Genomic DNA, 27,708 nt, shown 5'->3' on the forward strand with positions numbered 1-27,708 from the left:
GATCCTGCCAATCATCACTTTTCATTCTTATTTCGTCTTGGCGATGATGGGATTGAAAACAGTCTCAAGCTCTTTCATCTTGTTTTTATAATCAGCAACCTCTGCATTTTTGTTGGACTCCAACCACTTCTTGAAGGACTCGAAAGTATCCTCCATCTTCTTCTTGTGTTTTGATTTGAGCTTGGCTGCACTTCTAATGGCGTTTCTCATTTTGTAGGCGTAGTCCTCCAAGTTAGACCTGGCCTTAACCTTCCCCTTAAACTCCTCATCCTCCAACTTGTACCTCATAGCATCCTTGATCATCCTCTCTATTTCTTTATTAGACAGCCTGCCCTTGTCATTGGTGATGGTGATCTCATTTTTTAACCCAGTACCCAAGTGCTCTGCTGACACATTTAAGATACCATTTTCATCAATGTCGAAGCACACTTTGAATTTAGCGTCACCTCTGGGCGCTGCTGGAATGCCATGGAGTGTGAATTCACCTAGCAGATTGTTTTCTTTTGACTTGCTTCTTTCACCCTCGTAGACTGGAAAGCTCACACTGGTTTGATTGTCATACAACGTGAGGTGAATTTTCTCCTTCCTTGTTGGGATTGGTGTGTTCCTTGGAATAAATACTGACATCACATCTCCTACAACTTCAACGCCAAGTGACAGCGGAGTAACTTCGAAAAGAATGAGCTTTTGCACATTCTCATTGCCTTCACCACTCAACTTGGCAGCCAGCACTGCAGCACCATACGCCACAGCTTCGTCTGGATTAATGGTCTTGCGAACCTCTTTACCATCAAAAAACTCCTTCAACATCTCCTGCAGCTTAGGAATTCTACTCGAGCCCCCCACCAGCAATACCTCATCAACACTGCTTTTCTCCATCTTTGCATCACTCACGCATTTCTCAACGAGCTCCATACACTTTTTGAATAAATCCATGTTGAGGTCCTCAAATGTAACACGACTAATTGTCGAAAACATATCAATCCCATCTATCAATGATTCAATCTCAATTGGAGTTTCGAAAGCAGAGGAAAGACACCTCTTGGCTCTTTCACAAGCATTCCTCAATCTCCTCATAGCTTTTGCATTCCCACTAATATCCTTACCAGTCTTCCTTTCAAACTCTTTGCTGAAGTAATTCACCATCCTATTGTCCATGTCCTGGCCTCCAAGATGAGTATCGCCGGCGATAGCCTTAGATACAATGTCAGTTGCCTCAATCGTGGCCACAGTCACATCAAACGTGCCACCACCAAGGTCGAAAATCAGCACATTCTTTGCCACAGATCTAGTAACCCCATTATCAAGACCGTACGCAATGGCTGCAGCAGTAGGCTCATTGATGATCCTCAAAATATTAAGGCCGGCAATGGCTCCAGCGGCCATGGTGGCCTGTCGTTGAGAGTCGTTAAAATAAGCTGGCACCGTTACAACAGCGTTCTTCACAGTTGATCCAAGATATGCCTCAGCAATATCCTTCATTTTAATGAGCACCATTGAGGAGATCTCCTCTGGAGAAAGCTGTTTCTCTTCTCCTTTGTAGGTTACCGATATCATAGGCTTGTCATCCGTGCCAGGAACGACCTTAAATGGCCAATATTTCATGTCACTCTGTACCGTTGGGTCACTGAATTTGCAACCGATCAACCTCTTTGCATCTGTGTGAGAAATAATTGAATTAGATAGAGATAAGAAAACAACAATGTTTACAGTGCAGAACAAACGAAACATGAAACCAAGAAAGTAAAATTGTGGTTGGATAGGATTAGTAGCATTTGCTTCAAACACAACACAGTTATTCAACCGTCGCTTGCTAATTTAACTTTGATAAAAAAAAACTATTGTTCATCTTACATATATACCACTATATAAAAAAGTCAATATTGAACTTGAAATGAGTCATTTATTGATAGAGACCCCAACATGGCGACACCGCTACCAGACTACGAGCAACTCAGCCATGCAGATGACGGCAGCATTGAACAAGAGGCAACGATTGACCAAGTCAAGAGGAAGAGCTGAAAGCACCATTCGCAACAAGAAGGACCGTCCGAAGCGTGTGACATCGAGGCCAGCGCATTTCAAGCAGTGGCGGATCTAGGGGGGTAGGAGGGGGCGGTCGCCCCCTCCGTGCCACTAATTTCTTCTTATCAGGACGTAAAATTACCATGTCCGCCCCCTCCATTAGCCCCGACGTTGCCCCGAAAATGAAAAAAAAATTGTCATTTTCTCCCTAAACCAACCTACTAATATATATTTCGCCCCCTCCATTTATCAATCCTGGATCCGCGACTGATTTCAAGGATTACACGACTTATTTTGAAGATAGAGATGAATTAGTTGTTGAGTTATTTTATTTTATTATTTGTTATGATTTTATTTCCCTTTTGAACGCTTAATTATTTAGGATAGATATTGATAAATCTTTTCGGGTTTTCTTCTTAATTCTTTCCCGAATTGTAGAGTCGAATCAAGCAGGGTCCGATCACTATAAATACTAGAGATCATTAGAGAGTCAAAATATCGAGAATTGAGAAATAAAATATCTTCTTTCTCGAAACCCTAGATCTTCTCAAACCCTAGCGCGACTTGGGTGTTGATTTTTCGTTTCTTTTCACAAACAAAGCATGTGCTCGATCTCCAATAGGCTCTCAGTGCCCATTATTCATTCCTTTAAATATGAGATTTTAACACGCTCTTACGCATAAGGGCCCGAATGAACATGGAACTTCCACACATGGGGTAGAAAAAATTAGAGATCCATTATCGATATGGGTCAGAATGAACATCAGACGGAATAATCATTAGACTCCCACTCGTGAGATAGAAAAGCATTTGGGTCGTAATGAACATCGAACTTCCACCCATGAGACTTCAACACGTGGGGTAGACAAGTTAAGAGATACTCCCTCCGTCCCAAGGAAGATGACCCCTTCCTTGAGCGGCACGGGAATTCATGCGACTTTATTTTGTGTGTTTAATGGAGATAGTAAGTAAGAGATAGGGAATAAAGTAGCGATAGAAGTGTTTCTATTTTTAGTAATGAGTCATCTTGATTGGGACAAACCAAAAAACAAAGTGGGTCATCTTCAATGGGACGGAGGGAGTAGATACAGATAAGAGATACACGCCCTTGCACACGTGGGCCGGATTGAGTATGAGACTTTCAAAACGTAGAATTGGTCAGTTTTGATTATTTTTCATGCAATTCCATCCCTTAAAAGTAAGAACATTTGGTTCGGCGCGGGGTTTAAGCATAATTGGTAAAGCAAGAGATAGATAGATAGAAAATGATTCTTAAGTATTGTTAGTGGAGAATGAGGCTCACCTTGTTAGAGAGAAAAATGTTTCCAAAATTATAATGTTCATACTTTTTCAGGGACGAACTAAAAAGGAAAGAGTTCATATTTTCCATGGACAGAGGAAGTATATTTTTTTAATCGTACGTATATTTCTACATTTTAGTATTTTGACGTGTTCTGTTAGATATATGCAAAAATAGACTTGGAAAATGAAAGAAAGAAGGTCGAAAAATGAAGATTGGATCAAATGAATCAAGTCAGCGGACCGCTGAGTTGTTAATTTAATTCTAGGAGACTTCACTTTTAAGTTGCAATCCACAAATCGTGAGGAGACAAGATTTTACCTTCTAAATAGCATTTTATGAATGAACGTTGATTGTACTACTCTAATAAAAAGATGAGTAATTTAATTTGATTGGAGATGAAATTGACACCTCAATCAATAATACTTGAGTTTATTAGGAGTTGTTAATTTAATTCTAGAATGAGACTTCAGTGAGTTGCAATCTATAAATGAACATAGAATAGATGTTATCGAACCCGTAATGTTTTTCTTCTACTGTTCTGGGTTTTCATATTTTATTTGCTTAATCTATGATTTATCAGAGTTAGAAAATGGATTCTATTCCCTCCGCTGAGAAGTATCACTATTTTCTTTTTAGTCCGTCCCTGAAAAGTATGAATATTCTAATTTTAGAAATTCTCTTCTATCTAATGAGTTGGGGCTCATTTTCCACTAACAATACTTAAATAACTTTCTTTATCTATCTCTCTTACTTTACCAATCATGTATTAAAATCCGTGCCGAACACTACTCTTTAGGAACGGAGGGAATATTAATGATTATCTAGATATAGTGAAAATAATTGAGTTGTGGAAATTAGGTTTAATTCATTGAGTACTCCCTTCGTCCCACAAAAGATGTCACACTTGTGAGATGACACGGGATTTTAGGAGGTTTTGTTTTGTGTGTTAAATGGAGAGAAAATATAATTTTTATATTAATGTGAGAGAGAACTTTTTTCAAAAATGGAAATATGACATTTTTTGTGGGACAAACTAAAAAGGAAAGTGTGACATCTTTTGTGGGACGGGGGGAGTAGTAGTATATTTGCAGGTAAATCTAATCCAAATACCATATTAAAAATAAGTCACTTACCCTCTTGAAAGGTCTGAAAGGTCTTATAAAGGAAGAGTTACTCACACTTACACGTAGATGAGACACTATCATTACCAAGTGAATGACAGAAAAAAATTTGGAGAGATTTTAACAAAGTTTGTAACTACTTCTGCTCAATCTTTTTACTACATTTAAAGAAAGCTTTACCTAGCCTAATATATCTGTCTGACGCAAAGAACAAAACAACATGGCAGCAATGGAAAATAGAAGAGAAAACTGACCGAAAATAGTGTTGGAGACATTATTGGCGACTTGAGTCTTGGCGGCGTCACCAATGAGACGACGGGAGTCAGAGAAAGCAACGTAAGACGGCGTGGTGCGGTTGCCCTGTTCATTTGGTATAATCTCAATGCGGTCGTGCTTCCACGCTGCCACACACGAATATGACGTCCCCAAATCGATGCCGATACACAGCCCTTTCCCCTCTCCCGCCATTAATGGTTCTAAATTAGCGCTGCTACAAAAAAAAAACAGATATGTCAAAACGAGTTGTTCAAATGACTGTTGTGAACATTTCAAGAGGTACACAATACCGAGAGCTGCTCGGTGCGAATGGCATCCTAGGGATCGTTGTGGATGTTCCAACAAGTGTGTTTTGGAAAATTGGATAAATGAATTGAGAATAGCTCTATAAATTAGAGCAAAAATAGAAGGAACATGTCGCTTCCACCCACCTGCTGCATACCATTCTCCGGTTTAAAATTACAACTAGTGAGTAATTTTTTTTAATGAACAATAACGTTGGTGACTAAATTTTTAAAATAATAGATTAATTCTATATCTCAAATATTTTCATATAAATGTAAATGCAAATATTCGGAAATGACCGATTAAGAGCTGGACTTAAATCGAGAGGTGAATTAAATAAGTGATCAATACAAATGTATCTTATTATAGAAATGCAGCTCAAATTATAATCCTACGATTAGGCGATCTGATGGTCAATAATTAATCAAATACACAAAAATTCATTATTAATCAATTTTAGGTTATTTTATAAAATTTAAATTAAATATCATTTTTAAATCAATTTAGGTCCTCCTTCCTAAAAATACCTACAAATAAATTAATTATGACCAAAATATGCCCTTCGTGCATTTTGATTTTATATTTTGTATTTAAAATCTAGTTTTGCATATATAAAAAACTATCATAGCACAAAAATTGCATTTACGATTTCAAGCTTCAACTATTTAATTAGTCACTTGCAAAGTCTTGTGAAAAAGAATAATTAATTGGTGATAGCTTCGGAATTGACATGTAAATTAATAAAATTAATTAGTGATGTCAAATAGACTTTTAGAAAAGGAAAAACAAGTAAGTCACCGGGCAGTTATAATTAATCATTGAAAGCGTCCAACTTGGTGCTTTTTAGTGGTTGGTCGATCGAGCTTAGTAAAATGGAAGTGTCCCTAATATTTGTTCGAAAGTCTAAATATGCAAAAACTCAAGAGTTATTTAAATTTGTGAGCTAGCCTGATCAATCAGCTGAAATTGGAGGGTAAGAGCTGAAAATTTATAATTTGGTTGGAAATTGGACTGAATGTTTGGATTGATAAGAGCTGAAAATTTATAAGGTTTTTTTATTTGTTTTCCGTTTGACATTTATTACACCCGCACATTCAAACCAATCCTCCATATATTATTTCTTTTTCCTCTGATAAATATATATTCTTATTAACTCGTTTTTATTTTACCATAAAAACTATCTACAATATACGAGATTATTGAAATAAAAACAAGTAAAAGTATATATTGTGTCTCACAAAGACTAATTGAATCAATTTAATTAGTAAAAGTATATACGAGATTATTGAAATAAAAACAAGTAAAAGTATATATTGTGTCTCACAAAGACTAATTGAATCAATTTAACTACCATAAAACTAGTTTTAATTACTATTTAGACAATCAAAAAGGATTTTTAGTTGTAACTACTTTAACGCAAATGAAAATAAATTCATATAAAATAAGAATAAATAAACAATGATGGGATGTGATAATATTAAGAAAATATAGAATTTAAGGATCTGATACACAATTCCTAGCTTATATCCATTTAATTCCCCACTTCATTTTTGTGTCCCTAGAGCTATTAGGTTAGTCACTTAGCTAGATTAAACCCCTACCTCCCCAAAGGTGAGAAATTCGTAGATTAGAAGTTATGATCAAAGTCCCTTTTAAATCTCTATCTAACTCTCAAAAACAATTAAGACTCAAGACCTCACATGTAACCTCAACTCTCCCGAATGGGATACTAAATTTTTATTAATATAATAATAGATAAAAAAATTAAAAAACCTTCAAATTTATTAAAAAATATTAAAATTTTATATTTAGTCAATATAACTAATTTTCATCATTATTTATTATATTGATAGCTTATTAATTTCATCGGTAGCAACCTTGATTAGCTGGCCTAGCTAGCCTGAAACCAGAACTTTTAGAGTTAGGGTCCAATTTTTATAACCAGAAAAGATCCCATCCCGATTACCGCACCGATTGACTCCAATCTGAGTAGGGTTGACACGAAACCCAATGGACCCAATTGACATCTCTAGGCATAGCCACCGCTCTAGTGGGGGTTTGGCCGGTGTCATCCTCCTAGATTAGACAAGAGTAGTTTTGTGGGTTTTTTTTTTTCTTCTGATAAAGCGTTAGTCCACTAGAGAGGCTAATATTTATTGCAAAAAAATTTATTGATGGTTTAAAAAGTATCGTTGATGGTATGCCAAATCAAAATAAGGATGCAAAATGAAAGTGCAGGTAAATTATTTTTTGTTGGCGCATGTTAAAAAGCGTCTAATAAATTATTTTTTTACGCTTTTTAAAAGGAGGCTCTGCAAACTAGAATTGGGTAAAAAATCACTCTTCATCCCCTACTCGTAAGTTTTTGTTTCCATGAATTTACACCATTGTAGAAACAATAATTGAAACACCACCACGAAAAAGGATTATAATTATGTCAACTATGTCTTGCTAAAATTGGATAAACCAACTGTTTGTCTTATGTAAAAATGAGAGTATAAAAATTGGATAAACTAGCTGTTACTCTTCTACAAGAGTGATTTACTATAACCAACAATTCATCCAACTCCATTTTATAATTAACAATTGGATAAACTAGCTGTTTATGATATAGTAAAAAAAATGAATGATTTTATCATTGTAAACAAGTAGTAATGTATGATTCATTACCAAGGGCTGTAAAAGAAATAATAAGTGAGATAATTTTTTTAGTTTAAACAATCCAAAATTGTTGTAAATATTTTTAAAATATTACTGATGTAAATAATTAGACTTTTTAAAAATAGAATTTAGTTTCTAAAACATTCTGAATAGGTCTAAGTCACTGTAGACCGTAGATGTAAACGGGAATGGTTATCGATTTTGTGAAAAAAAAAATTAGTACTAACAAATAAAAGAGTCGCCTTATTTTTTATAAGCTCGATCATCGAGCAAACACATATTTAATTGGACGATTTCAACGAATAGTTATAATTGCTTAAGTGAGACTAGTAATAACAAAAGCTTTATTAAGCGTAGTTGTAGTTGACACGAATTATTAATTTTGTTCACTCCGAAGCTGTCGTCAGTTAATTTTTATATACACCGAATACTTTGTATGTAATTGGCTGAAGCCTGAAATCGGCAAGGTTGCATATATAACTCCATGTTTCTTACGTAAACTTCCAATGAAAAATTTGAAAATGACATTTTTAGGGCAAATTGTCATAAAAAATAACTGAATTTGGTGAAATTTTGATATATTTATAATATTAAGACAATAATTATATCAAAATTTTGATGTTTTCAGAATTACTTAATAATTTAGTTAATATTATGCAGAAAAATTGTTTGACGATGTCATTTAATACACTTAGTTAGTTAATTATGTATTTAATTATTAGTATACATGTATCATTTTTACAAAGTAGCAAAATGGGTAAGAAATTGACTAAAATTTCATGATATTTTTTAGCAATTTATTTCTATATTCTTAGGAGAAGGGGAACGGTGTATTCAGATCTCTCCACCTATTTATATATTCATCATTAAAAATTACTCCCTCTATTCCCTTATAGTTGGATCATTTTTTCATTTCGGAAAGTTCCCTCATAGTTGAGTCATTTTCATATATAATAACTTTTTTGCTCTCTCTTATTTACTCTCTCTTACTTTATTTTTTACTTTATGCTCTCTACTTTATTCATTTTTTACTTTATTCTCTCTCTTATTTTTAATCTATTTATTTAACACACTCAACATTCATTTCTTAAACTCCGTGCCGAAAAGTTTCGCCTCAACTATAAGGGAACGAAGGGAATAAATGACATTGATAGGATCCTATATTGTAGGATCTCCAATAGTTATCTTTTAATTCACCAATTCTTTCCATATATTGTTATTTTGTTCAATAAGTTAGCGTATTAGTATACTAGTATTATAAATAAGATAGATTGTTATCATTTTATCATTTTATCAATTAATGAAATATTTTCTCCACTAAAGATAACGTGTGTTTTCCAATCCTAATTTTGGCTCTCTGTCTGACAGAAGAACCGGCACACAGAGACACTCGAAATTCCCTCCGCTGATCCTAATTAGACACCGGAGTATTCTATCAGCTGCCGAGTTATCTACCCGACGGGAGAGACTCCCGCGCGCAGAAAGTCCGCCATCGCCCGCCGAGCCTGTTGGCCGCCGGAAATTTATTTCCACCGTCGAGAAACTCGCCGCCGGTGCTTGTTCAAGGAAACACCCTTAACAGACACGAATAACACTATTAAGTTGTTAATTTTCCGAGTATTGAGCTCGTGAGTTCCTTCGAGTTTCGACGAATAATCATGGAAATGCTGTCGACTTATTCTTATGTCAACGATGAAAAAGTAAAAGTTACAGACAAATGGGGATTCGGGAATCAGAAACATAGTAATTTTTTAAGAAATTATAGTATGTCCTACTTTTGAATTGATCATATCTAATGGTCAATAATAAATAATAGAAGTGACAATATATTCTATACGTTAATTCCTTCGAAGACCCATTGATAATAAATATAAAATACAAATTTTAATTTAGAAGTTAAAATAATAGTATGTGAAAAATATTAATGACACTAAATTGACACAATCAACTTTAGGAGTGTAATAACTATCAATAGGCAGACTTTAGACCCAACCCCACCTTACATGTAATTTTAAAATGTAGCACTTGTCCTTTAAAATAGTCCATCTTCTTAAAACCTTTTAGATTGATTATTATTGCCAGTTCCACAACAGATAATATTGTGCTCGTCTCATTTAAGACTTAAGAGAGTACACATGCATTTGTGAAAAGGAAAAAAAATATTGAAAAGCTAAAATTAAATATTGACTTAGTAGGATTCAATGCATGTATATTACTAATTGTTAGGGTGATTATAGTTATAAATTTGACCAGGTGTTGCATAATATTCAATTGTATCAATTTGTTTATTCAAACTATGAATTTTTCCAGAATAATGATTGTGGTACCTCATAGGTCAATGGATAAGATTTCTTTAAAATACCCCAATCTTTATCATTTTTTCTTGTGATAGTTGAACACAAGTCATTCGATTGTCTATATGTTGCAATTGTCTAATTGATAACAATTTAGACAAAATTTAAATTGACACTGTATGCTACGGGGCAGTGATAAAATGTAAACTTTTATATTATATAAACTCAAAACCCTTCAACACAGCTTCAATACAGTTTCGATGCAATATCAACATAGTGTAAAATTTTAAGATTTTAATGTCAACACTATATCAACACAATATTAACACAACATCAATCATTGACTACTGTTGAAATTCTGTTGACATTTTCATGTCAATACTTTTTACTGTTGACATCTTTCAATAGATCAGATCATAGTTTTAAGTTTGTACAATATTTAGAGTTTTCATTTAATCACATTCCACATATGTAGATTATACGGAGTAATATGTTTTATAAAACTATATGTTTAAATATTATTTTATCACTCGTCCCACCCAGAAGATCAATTTCTAGATCCGTCGTTATGAGGAATTATTGTTTTTCGGTTATTGGTCTTTGTAAATATACTCTGTATAATGGTTCGATACAAATATCACAAAATATGTTGATTACGCAAGTTAATTTCAATTGATAATAAAATAATATTAGCAGAAAATATTAATACTTCGTTGACCTCGTATTAATATTATGTTGACATTTTTGTTACCTTATAGAAAGTTATATTGACATTTTAAATATAAATATATAAATGTCAATATAAAGATATAATTATTAACATTTTTAATATACTAAATTAATTAGTTTGCAAATTAGCATAATATTTAGAGTTAAAATTTGATTAGATCCCTATTATATTAAATTAACTAACACTAGTTATATTCGCATTCTATCAAGTGGGCTAATATTGTAAGTCGAATCAGAAAATGCTGATATACCCTATTAAATAATGTTCTTCATCACACATCGTTTGAGAGAGACATGGATGGAATGAGAGAGATCTCAAGATCCTACTACGTGAGGGCAAGCGAGGCTGACAAGATATCGATAGATCGATCCTTCGCAAAACTCGACATCGACGGCAGTGGCAAGATAAATCTGGTGGAATTCAAGAAATCGGTGAGCTCGTGGCTGAGCGCTGACGCTGTGTTCGAGAAACTCGACGAGAACGGCGACGGAAGCCTCGATTTCGAGGAGTTTCTGTGCCTTCACTACATGGAGAAGAAGGTTGACATAGGCAAATGCAGCGGTTGCTTGGACCTGCTGGTGGGGCCCTACTTCTCTTGCTTGCTCTGCTTGAGAAGAGGCGCCGATACTTACGACCTCTGCTGCACTTGCTACCGCCGCCGGCGCGGTTCGTCGCATGAGCACTCCTCTCAGTACATGGTGGATCATCACTCTCTGCTCATGCTCTTCAGGCATCACATCGCTGACGACGAAAAAGCTCGGAACAAGGTAATCTCAGTAATAATCACCAACTAAGCCCACTTTTCATTTTTCCTCGTAACCTTAGGAAATACTCCTTCTGTCCTCAAACAAGAGACTCACTTTGACTTGTCACGAAATTATTTTTTGAATATTTAAAAATTTAAGCGAAGAGAAAATAAAGTATTTCATGAGAGATAAAAATGGTAAAGGAGTGAGACCATCTCCAATCATACACCAAAATTTATTTTTGATATAGACAATTTATTCAATCTTACACCAAACTAAAATCCATTTTTTAGTTTTTCAATGGAATAACAACAAATTTGGTGTTACTGCAAAATTTTTATGAGATAAACACTAAAAAATGGTGTAAATTTTAAATATAGTGTAAATGGCAGGAGCAAAACAACTCTTTGGTGTGATATATAATCAAAAACGGGTTTAAGTTTAACGTAAATGGTAGGAGATGACCTTCGAAAAAAAATAAAGTAGATGAGAAAATAAAGTAAGACAAATGATACTATGTACATTAATTTTTGCTAAAAAGATATTCCCTCCGTCAGTGAATAAGAGTCCCGTTTTTCCATTTTAGTCCGTCTGTGAATAGGAGTCCCGGTTACTTTTACTATAAATGGGAATAGGGTCCCACCTTTCACTAACTCATTCCACTCACATTTCATTTAAAACTAATACTCCCTCTGCCATAGTAATAGAGTCATTTTCTCATTTTGATACTTTCTATAGTAATAGAGTCATTTCTCTTTTTAGTAAAACTCAACACATGTTGGGAAATAAACATAGGCAATCACGAATATGAAAGATGAATGAACACAAGAAATTGTTTACCCAGTTCGATACGATGTGTATCTACGTCTGCGAGTGATGCCAAGCCAGGAATTTCACTATATAATTTCAGGATGAATTTACAATGACGGAACACCTCTGTTTATAAGCAAAATAGAGAACCCTAATTCTAGTCAAACTAGGCACCATATCTCACAAGGAAATGCACTTCAAGGAAACAAATCCTAAATATGTTAGGAGATATTTTAGGCTCCATATTTAACAATCTCCCACTTGGAGACTAACAACTCCTAAACAACCATATCCTCGTGATCTCCTCCTTGCATCCGCTTAGCATCGCCTAACCTTCTCTTCAAGTTCCAAGGCCAATTGAAGCTATGCATAGCTTCAATTTCTCTAAGGTCACCACCTTAGTAAATATGTCTGTTGGATTCTCACTTTCAAGTATCTTCTCATGTTGCAAGATTTTCATTTTCACTAGGTATCGAATGTAATGATACTTCAACTCCACATGCTTTGTTCTAGAATGACACGCCGATAGTAAAATTAGGGAACAAATTTCATCAGCGAATTTTATATCAACCAAGTTCAGTTGCTAAGTAATCATGTTGAACTCGTTGAGATGTTTTTGCACCTGCTTTCCCTCTTGCATTATAAAATTAAACAATCGTCTAATCAAATGTACCTTGTTTGTCGTTGATGGTTTCTGATACATATCCTCCAAGATCTTCAACATCTCATTCGTTGACTTTGCTGCAGTCGTGTGATAAGCCACCTCCTTGGACAACGATAGTATAATCGCGCTCATCGCTTTTCTGACCAGCAGCTCCCACTCATCCTGTTCCATCTTTTCGGGTTTGATTTTTAAAGGTTTCCACATATCTTTACCGTACAAGTAATCCTCAATCTTCATCTTTCAAAATCCGAAATCAGATTCGTCGAACTTCTCTACACCAATCTTTCCATCGATCCCCATCGTGATTTCTGCCTCCTCTTAAACCTTAGGCTCTGATACCAGTTGTTGGGAAATAAACATAGCAATCACGAATATGAAAGAGGAATGAACACAAGAAATTGTTTACCCAGTTCGATACGATATGTATCTACGTCTGGGGGTGATGCCAAGCCAGGGATTTCACTATATAATTTCAAGATGAATTTACAATGAGGGAGCACCTCTATTTATAAGTAAAACAAATCCTAAATATGTTTGGAGATATTTTAGGTTCCATAATTAACATTTTCACACCTACTATACTCTCTCATACTTTATTCTCTCTTCATTTGTCTACCTTTTTCATTTTCCACTTTACTCTCCCTTTACTTAACTCACATAACTCAATTTTTCTAATCTCCGTGCCGAACCGAAAAGAAACGCCTTCATTACTATGGAACGGAGAGAGTATATACAAGTGAGACCCCTATTCCACTAACTTTTTTTGCTCACTTTTCTTAACCTTTCTTAAAATCTGTGCTGAAAAAAATGAGATTCTAATTGACGGACGGAGGAAGTTAATGACTTACTTTGAAGGGACATCCCAAAAAAAATATGACTCTGCTTATGCTGGATGGAAGCAGTATTAGTTTTATGTTTTCTTCACAGTTCACACAATGAGATTTAAACCATGATATTAGATCTGATGTTGTTGAAACATTAATCCATGCAGAAAGAAATGGAGGAACTGCGCAAAGTCACAAAAGCCTATTACCGAGCCGCATCTCCACAGGTGAAAGAATTAGCATATGAGTTCTTCCAATCAATGGACACAGATAGAGACGGACGAGTCGATCTATCCGAGTTCATAGCCTTCATGAGGCACGAAGGCTATCCCTTCATGCAAAACCGTTTTTTCTTCGAACAGCTCGACCTAGACAGTGATGGCACCCTCAACTTCTTCGAGGTCATGACGCTTTACTACATCATTAAGAGCGGCCGCCCCTTCTGCGACTGCTGCGCCAAATTCATCGCCGGTATATTCTTCTCCTGCGTCGAGTGCTTTAACAATCCTAATACCTCGTTCCATCTGTGTAGTGATTGCTACCAGATGGCGAAATGCAATCATAATCACGACGGCCGGTCTCAGTTCTTGGACAATTATGCGTTTTTGCAAGCTATGAGAGATCCGGGGTTTACACGTGCATCGGGTGCAAATTCAAATGAGGTAATGTGCGTTTTATATAGTGATAGAACTACTCTATCTGTCTGCATTAAAATGTCTCATTTTTCTTTTTTTTTTTCAATTCACCAATAAATGTCTCATTTCGCTCTTTTCTTGTCTGCAGGCACGTGATGAACCCACAGATGCCATAGTTCCAGTACATCATGATAGCACTGCACATACTCAAAATGCAAATGATCCAGCACCATCAGATTCAAAATGGGTAATAAGTATGCTTGTTCGTATTAATTTGATTTTTTTTTAATGAGAAATTATACATATGGGAAAATATTTTATGTGAATGATGCATTATACATGTAAAGATAAAATGAAATTTCATATGATTAATACTTAGCTCTTTCTTGATGCATCCCAGAGTAAATTCAAAACGACACTTGAGGCCTTGGAAGTAGCAGTCAGCGTTGGGAACCTTTCCAGCACCTTCTGCACAATCATGTGACTATATGTAATATTTTGTGCAATTTAGAGTCGGATAATTTTGATTGTATTCAGTGACAGATTTAAGATGGGAGTTTAACTTTCCCTTATTATTGGGGCGTAAAATACTATGTCTGCCCCTCCACTTGTCTAAATATATATATTGTTATTCAATACATGTCATAAAAATTTGGAGGAATTGATATTGCTAGAGATTGATTTGGCTTATGAGGAGCAGATTATGGAGTAGAGTGAACTCTTTCGCATTAAGAGGCGTAATTGAGACTTTATTGGCTAATTGAAAATGTGAACTTTTGATTGCAGATTATTTGAAGAAGAAAAAGAAAACGCTGATCTTTGGAGGCTGGGGATTATTTCGGCTCATACAAGAAATAAATTCTATTGGCCCGTTTTTATATCTTGTTTGAATTGCTATGGCCCAAAATGTTTACATTGAGCATTTGGACTTTGACTTTATTTACTTGGGTAGGCCCAAGTTTAATTTGTTTAGTTATATCCTCGTTCTCTTTCTAAAGTCCAACGATAGACTTGAGAAGATGCTTTCGTAGTTTCTTTCACAACTTGCTTTCGTTCCCACATTATCTTTGTACTTTCGTGTTATCCAAAGCATTAAACAAAAATCAAAACTCCTCTTCATTGATCATCAACATCCGTAGCTCCTTAAATTGTACTCCCTCCGTCCCGGCTAAGATGACACATTGCTTAGCCGGCACGGAGTTTTAGGAGTTATTGGTTAAAGTGTTTAATTGGAGAGAGAGAAGGTGGGTGTAAGTATTAAAGTAGAGAGATAAAGAAAGATGAATATTTTAATAAGAGTGAGAAAAAGTGGTTGAGTGTATTAATTGGAGAGAGAAAGTTACCAAAAAAGGAAATGTGTCATCTTAGTTGGGACAAACTAAAAAGGAAAACGTGTCATCTTAAGCGGGACGGAGGGAGTAGTACTAATGAAAAAAAAATTCTGCTCTTAAAAATCAATATCATTTCGAGCTCAATTAAAAAGTAGAAAAAGTCAGAATGTTATGATCCATTATTATAACTTTTCGTTTCACTTTTCATTTATAAAGTTAAATAACTTTTTTAAAATATACTGAATTTAAATAACTCTTTAAATGACATTAGAGGAACGATAGTTTTTTTTAATCAATGTTAAAATAGTATGTCATGTGATGTGACAGATGCTACTAATCCAATCCCACCAAAATTTTATTTTCTTGGTTTTATGTTTCACAGTTTATCAAAATATACTCTTTTTTTTAAGTTTTGAATACATAAATGAAGAGGAAGAAATATTTTAAAAGTAAAGCCAACAGTTTATCAATAAGTCAAAAACATAAAATAGAATCCAGAAATATGAAAATAATAATAATAATTCAATACCTAAACACCCAAAAATCTCAACGTAGAATTTAATTAGATCATAAAAAATCTAAATGGAAACCAAATGGAGTATTTCTTAACTGAAGTTGGATTCTTTTATATCAAGGTTTCCTGATTGAAGTTAGATTCTTTTTACATCTATACAAATAAAGCCTTGATTAAACCATTGTCTCGCACAAAATCTCCCAAAAAAAAACATTGGTTTGTTGAAATCAATGAGCATGGATTCTCAGTACTGTTGTCACACCAGATTCAGAATAAGCAGCACACCCCACACCACTATTTCCCTCATCTCGAATTCAAATTCAACTTTTCCCTCCACAAAGAATACGTCAACTATCTCATACATCCAAATTCCGACCCCGCAATCTTCCCCTCACCCTGCGCCACCGCCCGCTCCATCGTTAGAATTCATTCATTTAGGTAAATTAGTACAAGTTATAATACAACTGTGTGCATCAAAATAATACTCCCTCCGGTCCACCCTGGAAGGGATCACAATATATAAATAGAACTAAGTAATTTATTATCTAGAAAACAAAATGTACATGTACAGCACCATGCCTATTCCATGCCTGCATCCTCAAACTAGAAATTTACCAACTACTGTCTCTGTCTTCCAATAATTGTCTGCTTTGATTACGACACGAGTTTTAAGAAATATAAAAAAAAGGTTGAAAAAGTTAGTGGAATATATGTCTCATTTTTATTTAGAGTACTAAAATGTGACTGAAATTAGTTAGTGAAATGTAAGACCTGTTACTATTTATGGTAAAAAGTGAAAGTGGACAATTAACGAGGGACGGAAGGAGTATAAGGGAAAAAGGACAGCATTATTCAATAATTAACATTGTGCATTAGTAAATCTTGTGTATTTAAATTAAATTTTCCCAAGACTATATCATTTTCCAAACGAAAATACCAAAATATATTTGTTAATTATGTTGCATAAATCATTTTTAAAGCGGTATCATTGGGTTATAACCCAAAAATTTAATCATTGCAGCAAATTAAAGCAGCCATTTTAGAGTGAAAAACTGTAACCCTACCTTTTCTCAGGTTAGAGAATTTATGATGTTATAGAAGATAAGACTTGGAGGCTAAACAAGTTACTCCATCCATCCCTTATATTTTGTCACACTTTAACTAGATACGAATGTAAAAGAAAGTTAGTTGAAAAAGTTAGTATAGAGTGGATCCTACTTTTATATATTAGTAGACTTTGATTAGTAATTTTATATTGATTTTTATACTCTTAGTTCTCAGTTCGTTGAATTCTTTATTTAACAGTTCAGTCATTCTTCATATGTTTCTGCATAACACACTTTCTTTTTTAGTTGGTCTCATAAAAGATGTCGCATTTCATTTTTTAGAAAATGCTCATTCACAATAATATAAATAAAATATTTTCTCGATCTACCCAATACACAAAACAACATCTTCGCATATCATTATACAAGTGCACCATCCATTATGAAAATGAGGGAATACGTAATAAAAAAGTACATATCCTTTGAAAGTGAAATACCAAATGTTATAGGATTTGAAATGAGGTATGTCACACACAACAGCAACATACGCCAATATTCCAGTCAAAATTCTCCCGACTATGCAAATTACAAATTCGCACTAATAAAGAAAAGCAGATTTTTCGTTTAAGAAAAATGCTTGTAACTTTGTATTCATTTCCCTCTTTGATCACATTGTCACAATCACAAAATAGTGCAGACGGTGCTGGCAATGCCCCCAATGCTGAGTCCTGCTTCAAGAGCTGAAAGTGCATACTTCCAATTGTTCTGAGATGTATCAATTGAAAGAGATCTGTATTAATAATACTATAAAAATTCATTTTATTGATATACATGTAACACCTTACACAAAATAATTTTCCATACCTATAATTTCTCGATCCAAAAAATCATATTAAAACGAAATATTGAACTTACCCAGTTTGAATTTGGTGGTGCTGGAACAATTGCATTTTGGTGATATATGTATGAATTGTATTGGTTCATGTGCGAATTATACACGTGGACATGTTGCAATGGAGGTATGCCATGTGTTGGTCTAATCCATGCCTGCAGCCACAAACAAGATGTTTACCAACTACTAGAAATATAAGTTCACTGTCTATGAGAAAGGGACAAAAAAGAAAGGGAAAGGGAAAGGGAAAGGGAAAGGAAAGGAAAGGAAAGGATAATTTATTACTCCCTCCATTTCATAGTAGTAGAGATATTTTTTTTCTGATACAGAGATTAAAGAAAAAGTGTGTAAAGTATTAAATAAAAGATGATAAAGTAGGAGAGAGAAAAAAATAGAAAGAATAAAATAAGAGAGAGAAAAGTAAGAGTGAGAAAATGTATACTAAAAAGGAAAAATTATTCTATTACTATGGAACATCCAAAATGAAAAGTGACTCTACTAATGTGGAACGGAAAATGTACTATACAATCCAATTGAATATTACATGTTGTGTAATTTACATGTGTAATTTTCCCAATCAAATGTGTGTGCCGGCCTGTTATTATGTGAACATGATAACAACATTACACAATAAGATTGAAAATATGATGTGGTAAAAATCCATTGGTTCAGACACACACGGGATAACAACAAGATTTAATTCATGCTGACACGACAAGATATAATAAAAAATTTATGTCACATACTCCTACGGAGCCCAAATTCTAAAAGTTTAAAATTAAAACTCAAATAAACCACAGTTGAGTAAACTAAGAACTGGAATAATTAAGTAATTGAAATATTAATATTAATGATAATAGTCACGCGAATTTGACACGACCACGACATGAATCGACACGTAATATTGTGTATGCGTAGTGTCGACAAGATAAGAGAAGGGATCTTAAACGGTTTACACTAAACTACATGTTCATGTCGTATTTTTATGTCATGTTCCACATTAACCGTTACAAATATTTAGAGTGACATCTAAATTATTGGTAATATTTATAAGGGGCCGTGATAAAATACAAACTTATATATTGTACAAACTCAAAACTCCTCAACAAAATTATAACACTGTTTCAATATAATATCAACACAGTGTAAAATTTTAAGATTTTAATGTCAGCACAGTATCAATACAATATCAACACAACATCAATCTTTGACTACCGTTGAAATTCTGTTGACATTTTCCTATTCATGTTTATTTGTGATCTGTTGACATTTTTCAATGGTTCAGATCATAGTTTTGAGTGAATTTGTACAATATTTAGAATTTTCATTTGATCACATTCTTATTTAGAAGGTACACATTTTTTTAGATGAATCACTCCAATTATGCATTTTTAAAAATGAAAATACTAGTCTTTCTTTTTTTGTTTGGGGAAACACTACTCTTTTGTTTTATTTGGCTCTATTTTTCTCTTTTTACTATATATAATATACTTAATACTATATTTTCTTTTTTTGTTAGGAAAAAAGTTTCATTTTAAACAGGATACGGGAATATAACATCACTATGTAATGTGGAGTAATTAAATAAAACCAACATTACCTCATGAAATGGAACCCCGGACGCATGTGCAAGCGTCGGATCTCTTTTAGCTTGCAACAACGTATAATTGTCCAAAAATTGAGTCCGCCCGCCGTGGTTATGGTCGCACCGGCCCGTCCGGTAGCAAGCCCGGCACAGATAGTACGAGTTTCTGGGATTCTTAAAGCACTCGACGCAGGAGAAGAAAACCCCGGGGATGAATTTGGTACAGCAGTTGCAGAAGGGGCGGCCGCTCTTAATGATGTAGTACAACGTCATGACCTCAAAGAAGTCGAGGGAGCCGTTGCGATCAACGTCGAGCATGTTGAAGAAACAAGAGTTATCCATGTAGGGATAGCCTTCGTGGCTCATGAAGGCTAGGAACTCGGACAGGTTGACTCGGCCGTCTCTGTCTGAGTCCATGGATCGGAAGAACTCGGAAGCTAATGCTTGGACTTGTGGAGAGCCGGCGCGGTAATGGGCTCTTGCGATGTCACGCAGTACCTCCATTTCTCCATCAACTTCAATACCATGGGACAATGGAGTAACTTTGGAATGAATGAGCTTTTCCACGTTGTCATTGCCTTCACCACTCAACTTGGCTGCCAGCACTGCCGCACCATGAGCCACAACTTCATCTGGATTAATGGTGTTGCGCACCTCTTTACCATCAAAAAACTCCTTCAACATCTCCTGCAGCTTCGGAATTCTACTCGACCCCCCCCACCAGCAACACCTCATCAACACTGCTCTTCTCCATCTTTGCATCACTCACGCATTTCTCAACCTGCTTCATACACTTGTTGTATAAATCCATGTTGAGGCCATCAAATGTAACACGATTAATAGTCGAAAACATATCAATCCCATCTATCAATGATTCAATCTCAATTGGAGTTTCAAAAGCAGAGGAAAGACCCCGCTTGGCCCTTTCACAAGCATTCCTCAATCTCCTCATAGCTTTTGCATTCCCACTAATATCCTTACCGGTCCTTCTTTCAAACTCTTTGCTGAAGTAATTCACCATCCTGTTTTCCATGTCCTGGCCTCCGAGATGAATATCGCCGGCGATAGCCTTAACTACAATGGCATTTGCCTCAATCGTGGCCACAGACACATCAAACGTGTCACCACCAAGGTCGAAAATCAGCACATTCTTTGGCACAGATCTGGTGACCCCATTATCAAGACAGTACGCAATGGCTGCAGCAGTAGGCTCATTGATGATCCTCAAATTATTAAGGCCGGCAATGGCTCCAGCGGCCATTGTGGCCTGTCGTTGAGAATCGTTAAAATAAGCTGGCACCGTTACAACAGCGTTCTTCACAGTTGATCCAAGATATGCCTCAGCGATATCCTTCATTTTAATGAGCACCATTGAGGAGATCTCCTCAGGAGAAAACTGTTTCTCTTCTCCTTTGTAGGTTACCGCGATCATAGGCTTGTCATCAGTGCCAGGAACGACCTTAAATGGCCAATAATTCATGTAACTCTGAACCGTAGGGTCACTGAATTTGCAACCGATCAACCTCTTTGCATCTGTGTGAGAAATAATTGAATTACATAGAGATGAGAAAACAACAATGTTTACACTGCAGAAAACGAAACATGAAACCAAGGAAGTAAAATTGTGGTTGGATAGGATTAGTAGCATCTGCTTCAAACACATCACAGTTATTCAACCGTCGCTTGCTAATTTAACATTGATAAAAAGTTATGGTTCCTGTTACATATATACCACTATATAATAAACTCAATATTGAACTTGAAATGAGTTATTCATTCCCTTAAAAGTGAGATTTTAACACGCTCTTACACATAAGGGCCAGAATGAACATGGAACTTCCACACATGGGGTAGAAAAAATTAGAGATCCTTTATCGATATGGGTCGGAATGAACATCAAACGATAGAGGTGAGTAATTAAATTTAATTAGAGATGAAATTGATACCTTAATCAATAATACTTGAGCTTAATAGGAGTTGTTAACTTAATTCTAGAATGAGACTTCAGTGAGTTGCAATTTATAAATTGGGGAAATTGATTGAACATAGAATAGAGGTTATGGAACCCGTAATGTTTTTCTTCTACCGTTCTTGGTTTTCATATTTTGTTTGCTTAAGCTATGATTTAGTAGAGTTTAGAAAATGGATTCTAAAGGGTGCACTATTTTCTTTTTAATTCGTCCCCGAAAAGTATGATCATTCTAATTTTGAAAATTATCTTCTCTCTATTGAGGTGAGACTCATTTTCCACAAGTAATACTTAAAATTTTATTTATCTATCTCTCTTACTTTACATATTATGCAATAAAATCCGTACCGAAGACAAAGTTCATATTCTTTAGGAATGGAGGAAGTATTAATAATTATCTAGATAGTGAATATAATTGAGTTGTGGTAATTAGGTTTAATTCATTGGGCAGTATATTTGCGGTTAAATCTAATCTAAATATCATATTAGAAATGAGTAACTTATCCTTTTAAAAGGTCTAAAAGGTTTTATAAGGGAAGGGTACACTATCATTACCAGAGTCGAACCTACCAAGAGGCATGGGGAACCCTTAGAACCCCACCCATTTTAGATTAGTCTATGTATATACTCCCTCCGTCCTACATATGGAGTCACTTATTGTTATGGCTCGGATTTTAAGAAAGAGTTGAAGTGTGTAATAAATGAAGTGAGATGGTGGAGTGTGTAATAAATGAAATGAGATGGTAGAGTGTGTAATAAATGAAGTGAGATGATAGAGTTGGTTGAAGGTGGGTCCCTTTTGACTTTAGATTTTTGTTTTGGTTTATTTTAATGTAGATAATGGTATTTTGATGAAGAATGGGGTAAAATTGTATGACCAAATATGGAAAATTCTAAAAGTGAATCTTAAACTGGAACAGACTTTTATGACAAAAAGTGACTCTTAATCTGGGACGGAGGGAGTATATTTCATTCAACATTTACTACTCCCTTCGTCGCTGAAAATTTGTCACCTATTTCATTTTTCGTCCGTCTCTAAAAATTTGTCACCTTTCACTTTTACCAATTTTGGTAGTGGACCACATATTCCACTGACTCATTCTCACTCATATTTTATTATAAAACTAATATATAAAAGTAGGACCCACATACCATTAACTTTTTCAACCCACTTTCTATTACATTTCTTAAAACCCGTGCCGGATTAAATGATGATAAATTATGGGGGACGGATGGAGTATATCCTACTGTAGCCCAGTTGGTCCAGCTGTTGGCCTAGTATCACTGATGTCACAGGTTTGACTCCAGCTGGTAGCAAATACTTCTTGATTTTTTGTTCTTATAATTAACTTATTAATCTTTTTTCACATTAATAATTTCATATAACTTTGTTTATTTTTCATTTAGTAAATTATTGTTATTGTTAATAGAGATGTCAAATGGGTTGGACCAACCAGTCTAGCATGGGCCCGCCTATATTGAGGTACAGCCCGGCCTATGTCTGAGACGGGCTGGGCTGGGCCGGTCCTTTTCTAATTTTGCTAAGTCCGGCCCGGCCCAGGCCCACTTGCCACATGGGCCTGGCCTATGCTTTGTTTGAATATTTTTTAAAAGTATTTTAAAGATATCCTAAATGTATTATTTGCAAAAATAAAATATATAACTTCTATTTTTATATCACATTAACTAAATCTTAATCTAATGATGTGTTTAAGTTCATTAATTGACTTTGTGTCAATAATATTTTTCTCATGTTCTTTATTCTATTTAAAAGTAAGTGTATAACTAAAGTATAACCAATATAGTTAGTTTTGTTTTGTTAGTGATGATGATATATGGGTTGATGTATTTTTAAAACCACAAGTATATGAACTAACTAACACATTTAAAGAATTCTATAATTATCATCGTATATTAAGGTTTGAATACTTAATATTTTTAAAATTAAACTTCAAAATCATCATTTTTACATATTTGATAAACAAATTATAAAAAAATCAGATAGTAATCAAGATTGAATGTTTCATTCATGATTTATTTGGAAACTTATGTTGATATTCAACTATTATTGTTCAAGTTCATTCGGAGACATCCAAAATATTGGAATGATATAGACAAAATTAACATGTCTCGTGCACAAGATGACATGCATAAATAGAGAAATATATTATTATTAGTGATAAATCACCTAATTATATTAAAAAAACACTAATTTTAGAAGGTGGGCCTCTGATGGGCCTGGGCCCAGGCCTAGCCTGGCCTGGGCTTCGGGTGGTCCTGGGCCTGGGTTTACAAAATGCCCCAATTGGAACCCATCTCAACTGATGAGCCCAGCCCAGGCCCGTTTCGTTTCACTGGTGGGCCGGGCCGGGCCGAGCTGGGCCGGCCCAGCTCGGCCCAGTTGACAACTCTAATTGTAACGTCACAAAATAATACTCCATCTGTTCCATAGTAATAGAGTCATTTTGCCATTTTGGTACATTTCATTGTAATAGAGTCACTTCCATTTTTAGTAAAAGTCAACACATTTTTCCACACCTACTTTACTCTCTTACTTTTTTCTCTCTTCATCTCTCTATCTTTTTCATTTCTCTTTTCATTCTACCCTTTACTTTAACTCACCTAACACAATTTTTCTTAATCCCCGTGTCGAAAAGAAACGACTTCATTTCTATGGAACGGAGGTAGTAGTAATTTTTACTGTAATCTAAAAATAAAAATAATTATTTAGTTTCATTATATGCATATATATCATATTAGTAAATTTTATTATATTAGTAAATTTTATTTAGTGACATTGTAATCATATGTACTTTAATTTACATTACTCACTTTAAATTATTTATCTTACATTATGTATATTGTTCATGTCGTGATTATTTCTGGGGTTATTGATATTAAAATTACACAATAATTGTTAGCATAAGTTTTCACCCCAGTATCAAAATTGGAAAAAATTTGGAGAGATTTTAAGAAAAGTTTGTAATTACTAGTACTTCTCTTTACTACATTTAAAGAAAGGTTTACCTAGCCTAATAAGTACTCCCTCCGTCCTAGATAATTCGTCTCAGTTTTTCATTTCGGTCCGTCCCACATAATTTGTCCCACTTCACTTTTACCATTTTTGGTAGTGGACCCCATATTCCACTAACTCATTCCTACTCACATTTTATTATAAAACTAATATATAAAAGTAGGACCCACGTTCCACTAACTTTTTCAACCCACTTTTCATTACAATTCTTAAAACTCGTGCCCGGTCAAAGTGACCCGAATTATCCGGGACGGAGGGAGTATATCAATATGAGGCAAAGACCAAAAACAAAATGGTGGAAAATAGGAGAGAAAACTGACCGAAAACAGTGTTTAAAGGATTATAGGCGAATTGAGTCTTGGCGGCGTCACCAATGAGACGATAGGAGTCAGTGAAAGCGACGTAAGACGGTGTGGTGCGGTTGCCCTGTTCATTTGGTATAATCTCAACGCGGTCGTCCTTCAACGCTGCTACACACGAATATGACGTTCCCAAATCGATCCCAATAGACCGCCCTTCCCTCTTTCCCGCCATTAATGATTCTGAATTAGCGACGCGGTAAAAAAGAAAACGGATATGTCAAAACGACTTCTTCAAATGGCTGTCGTGAAAATTTCAATACCGAGAGCTGCCCGGTGAGAAAGGCATCCTAGGAAGCGTTGTGGATGTTCCAACAAGTGTGTTTTGGAAAATTGGATAAATGAATTGAGAATAGCTCTATAAATTAGAGCAGAAATAGAAGGAACCTGTCGCTTCCACCCACCTGCTGCATACCATTATCCGGTTTAAAAAGTACAACTAGTAATTTTTTTTAATGAAAAATAATGTTGGTCAATAAATTTTTTAGTAATTCTCTATCTCATATATTTTCATATAGAATGTAAATGCAAATATACGGAAATGACCGATCAAAGAGAAAGGGAGTCGATTTTAACCGTCGACTAATTAAACAAGTTATGTTGTGTTTCAGCATTCAACTATTTTCAGTTATCTTTCACTTATTAAGGTAGTAATTTTATTTCTCTATCTAAATAATATTAGAGCTGGACTTAAATCTAGAGGCGAATTAACAAAAATAAGATATTTCCATAAAATAAATATTAGTATTAGAGCATATAGGACAATAATCAATAATTAACCAAAAACACGGACGATCATTATTAATCAGTTTTTGGTCATTTATAAAATTTTAATTAAGGTTATTTTTAGATCATTTTAGGTTATATTTACTAAAAATGACCTACAAATAAACTTATAATGACCTAAACATGCTTTCCGTACATTTTAGTTCTGCATTTTGTATTTAAGGTCTAGTTTTGCATAGATCCAAATCCATGTATAACATTTTTATAAAAAAACTACTACCTCCTCCCATAATAAGAATCACATTATGCTATTTTAGTCCGTCCCACAATAACAGTCACATTTTACTTTTACCATAAATAGTAAGTAGGTTTCACATTCCACTAACTCACTTCACTTACATTTTATTATAAAACTAATATAAATAAATAAACTTAATATTACATTAACTTTTCTAATTTACTATTTTTTATATTTCTTAAAACTCGTACCTACGCCATACCCAACTCCTATTGTGGTATAGTAACGTAACACTAAATTGCATTTTGCGATTTCAAGCTTCAACTATTTAATTAGTCACTTGCAAAGTCTTTAATTAGTCACTTGAAAAGTCTTCTGGAAAGAATAATTAATTGGTGATAGCTTCGGAATTGACATGTAAATTAATAAAATCAGTTAGTGATGTCAAATAGACTTCAAAAAAGAAAAAACAAGTAAGTCACCGGGCACTTATATATAATTATATAAGGACGCAAACTGAAAGCCTAGTTGAATTATTTTTCTTGGCGCCTGTTATATACGTCTAATAAATTGTTTTTTTGACGCTTTTAAAAGGCGGCCCTGATAGCTAGAATTGGGTGAAAAATTACACTTCATCCCCTAATAAGCTTTTGTTTGCATGAATTTACACGACTTTAGTAGAAATAATAATTGAAACACCACCTCAAAAAAGTATAATTATGTCAACTATATCTTGCTAAAATTGGATAAACTAGCTGTTTCTCTTCTGTAAGAGTGATATATAACCAAATTTCATCCAACTCCATGTATAATCAACAATTGGGCTGTTTATGATATATCATTACATGAAAAAAAATTAATGATTTTATAACTGTAAACTAGTATTGTTTTAATTCATTATCAAGGCCAGTAAAATAAATAATAAGTGAGAGAAATTTTTTAGTTTAAACAATTCAAAATTGTTGTAAATATTTTTAAAATATTACTAGTGTAAATAATTTGACTTTTTAAAAATAGAAATTAGTTTCTAAGACATTCTGAATAGATCTAAGTCACTATAGACCGTAGATATAAACAGGGAACGGTTATCGATTTTGTGAGGAAAAAATTATTAGCAAAAAGGGTCACCTTATTTTTTATAAGCTCGATCGAGCAAACACATATTTAGACGATTTCAACGAATAGTTATAATTGGTTGACATAAATTATTAACTTTGTTAACTCCGAAGTTGTCGTCAGTTAATTATTATATACACCGAAGACTTTGTATGTAATTGACTTTGTATGTAATTATTTATAATTTTAGAAAATATTATATCAGAATTTTGATATATTTTTTTAATTATTTAATAATTGTACTCACTCCATCCAAAAAAATAGAATATATTTGCCATATTTGGTTGTCCATGAAAAATAGAGAACAAAAAAATGAAAGTTTTCAACATTTTTTCTCTTACTTTTTTTCATTCTCTCTTACTAATAATATGAATTCCACCTTCCACTAACACTACTTATCTCTTTCTTTTTTCCTTCTCTCTTACTTTACCAATTCCACATTAAAACACATGTCATTCACAATGTATCATATTTTTCATAGACAAAGGGAGTACTAGAAATATGTATGATCGCGCAAATGAAAA

At 34.3% G+C, this 27,708-nt stretch overlaps 1 non-coding gene and 1 pseudogene across 1 annotated transcript; one reads left to right on the forward strand and one right to left on the reverse strand.

Annotated features, from left to right (window-relative positions):
* Positions 1-25,373, reverse strand: LOC125223431 (annotated as a pseudogene).
* On the forward strand, positions 23,788-23,888 carry LOC125202947. Its single transcript, XR_007173273.1, has one exon. It is a non-coding gene; the product is annotated as a U6 spliceosomal RNA (small nuclear RNA).
* Positions 25,374-27,708: the final 2,335 nt, after the last annotated feature.

The sequence above is a fragment of the Salvia hispanica genome, chromosome 1 (assembly GCF_023119035.1).
Source record: "Salvia hispanica cultivar TCC Black 2014 chromosome 1, UniMelb_Shisp_WGS_1.0, whole genome shotgun sequence".
Classification (NCBI taxonomy): Eukaryota; Viridiplantae; Streptophyta; class Magnoliopsida; order Lamiales; family Lamiaceae; genus Salvia; species Salvia hispanica.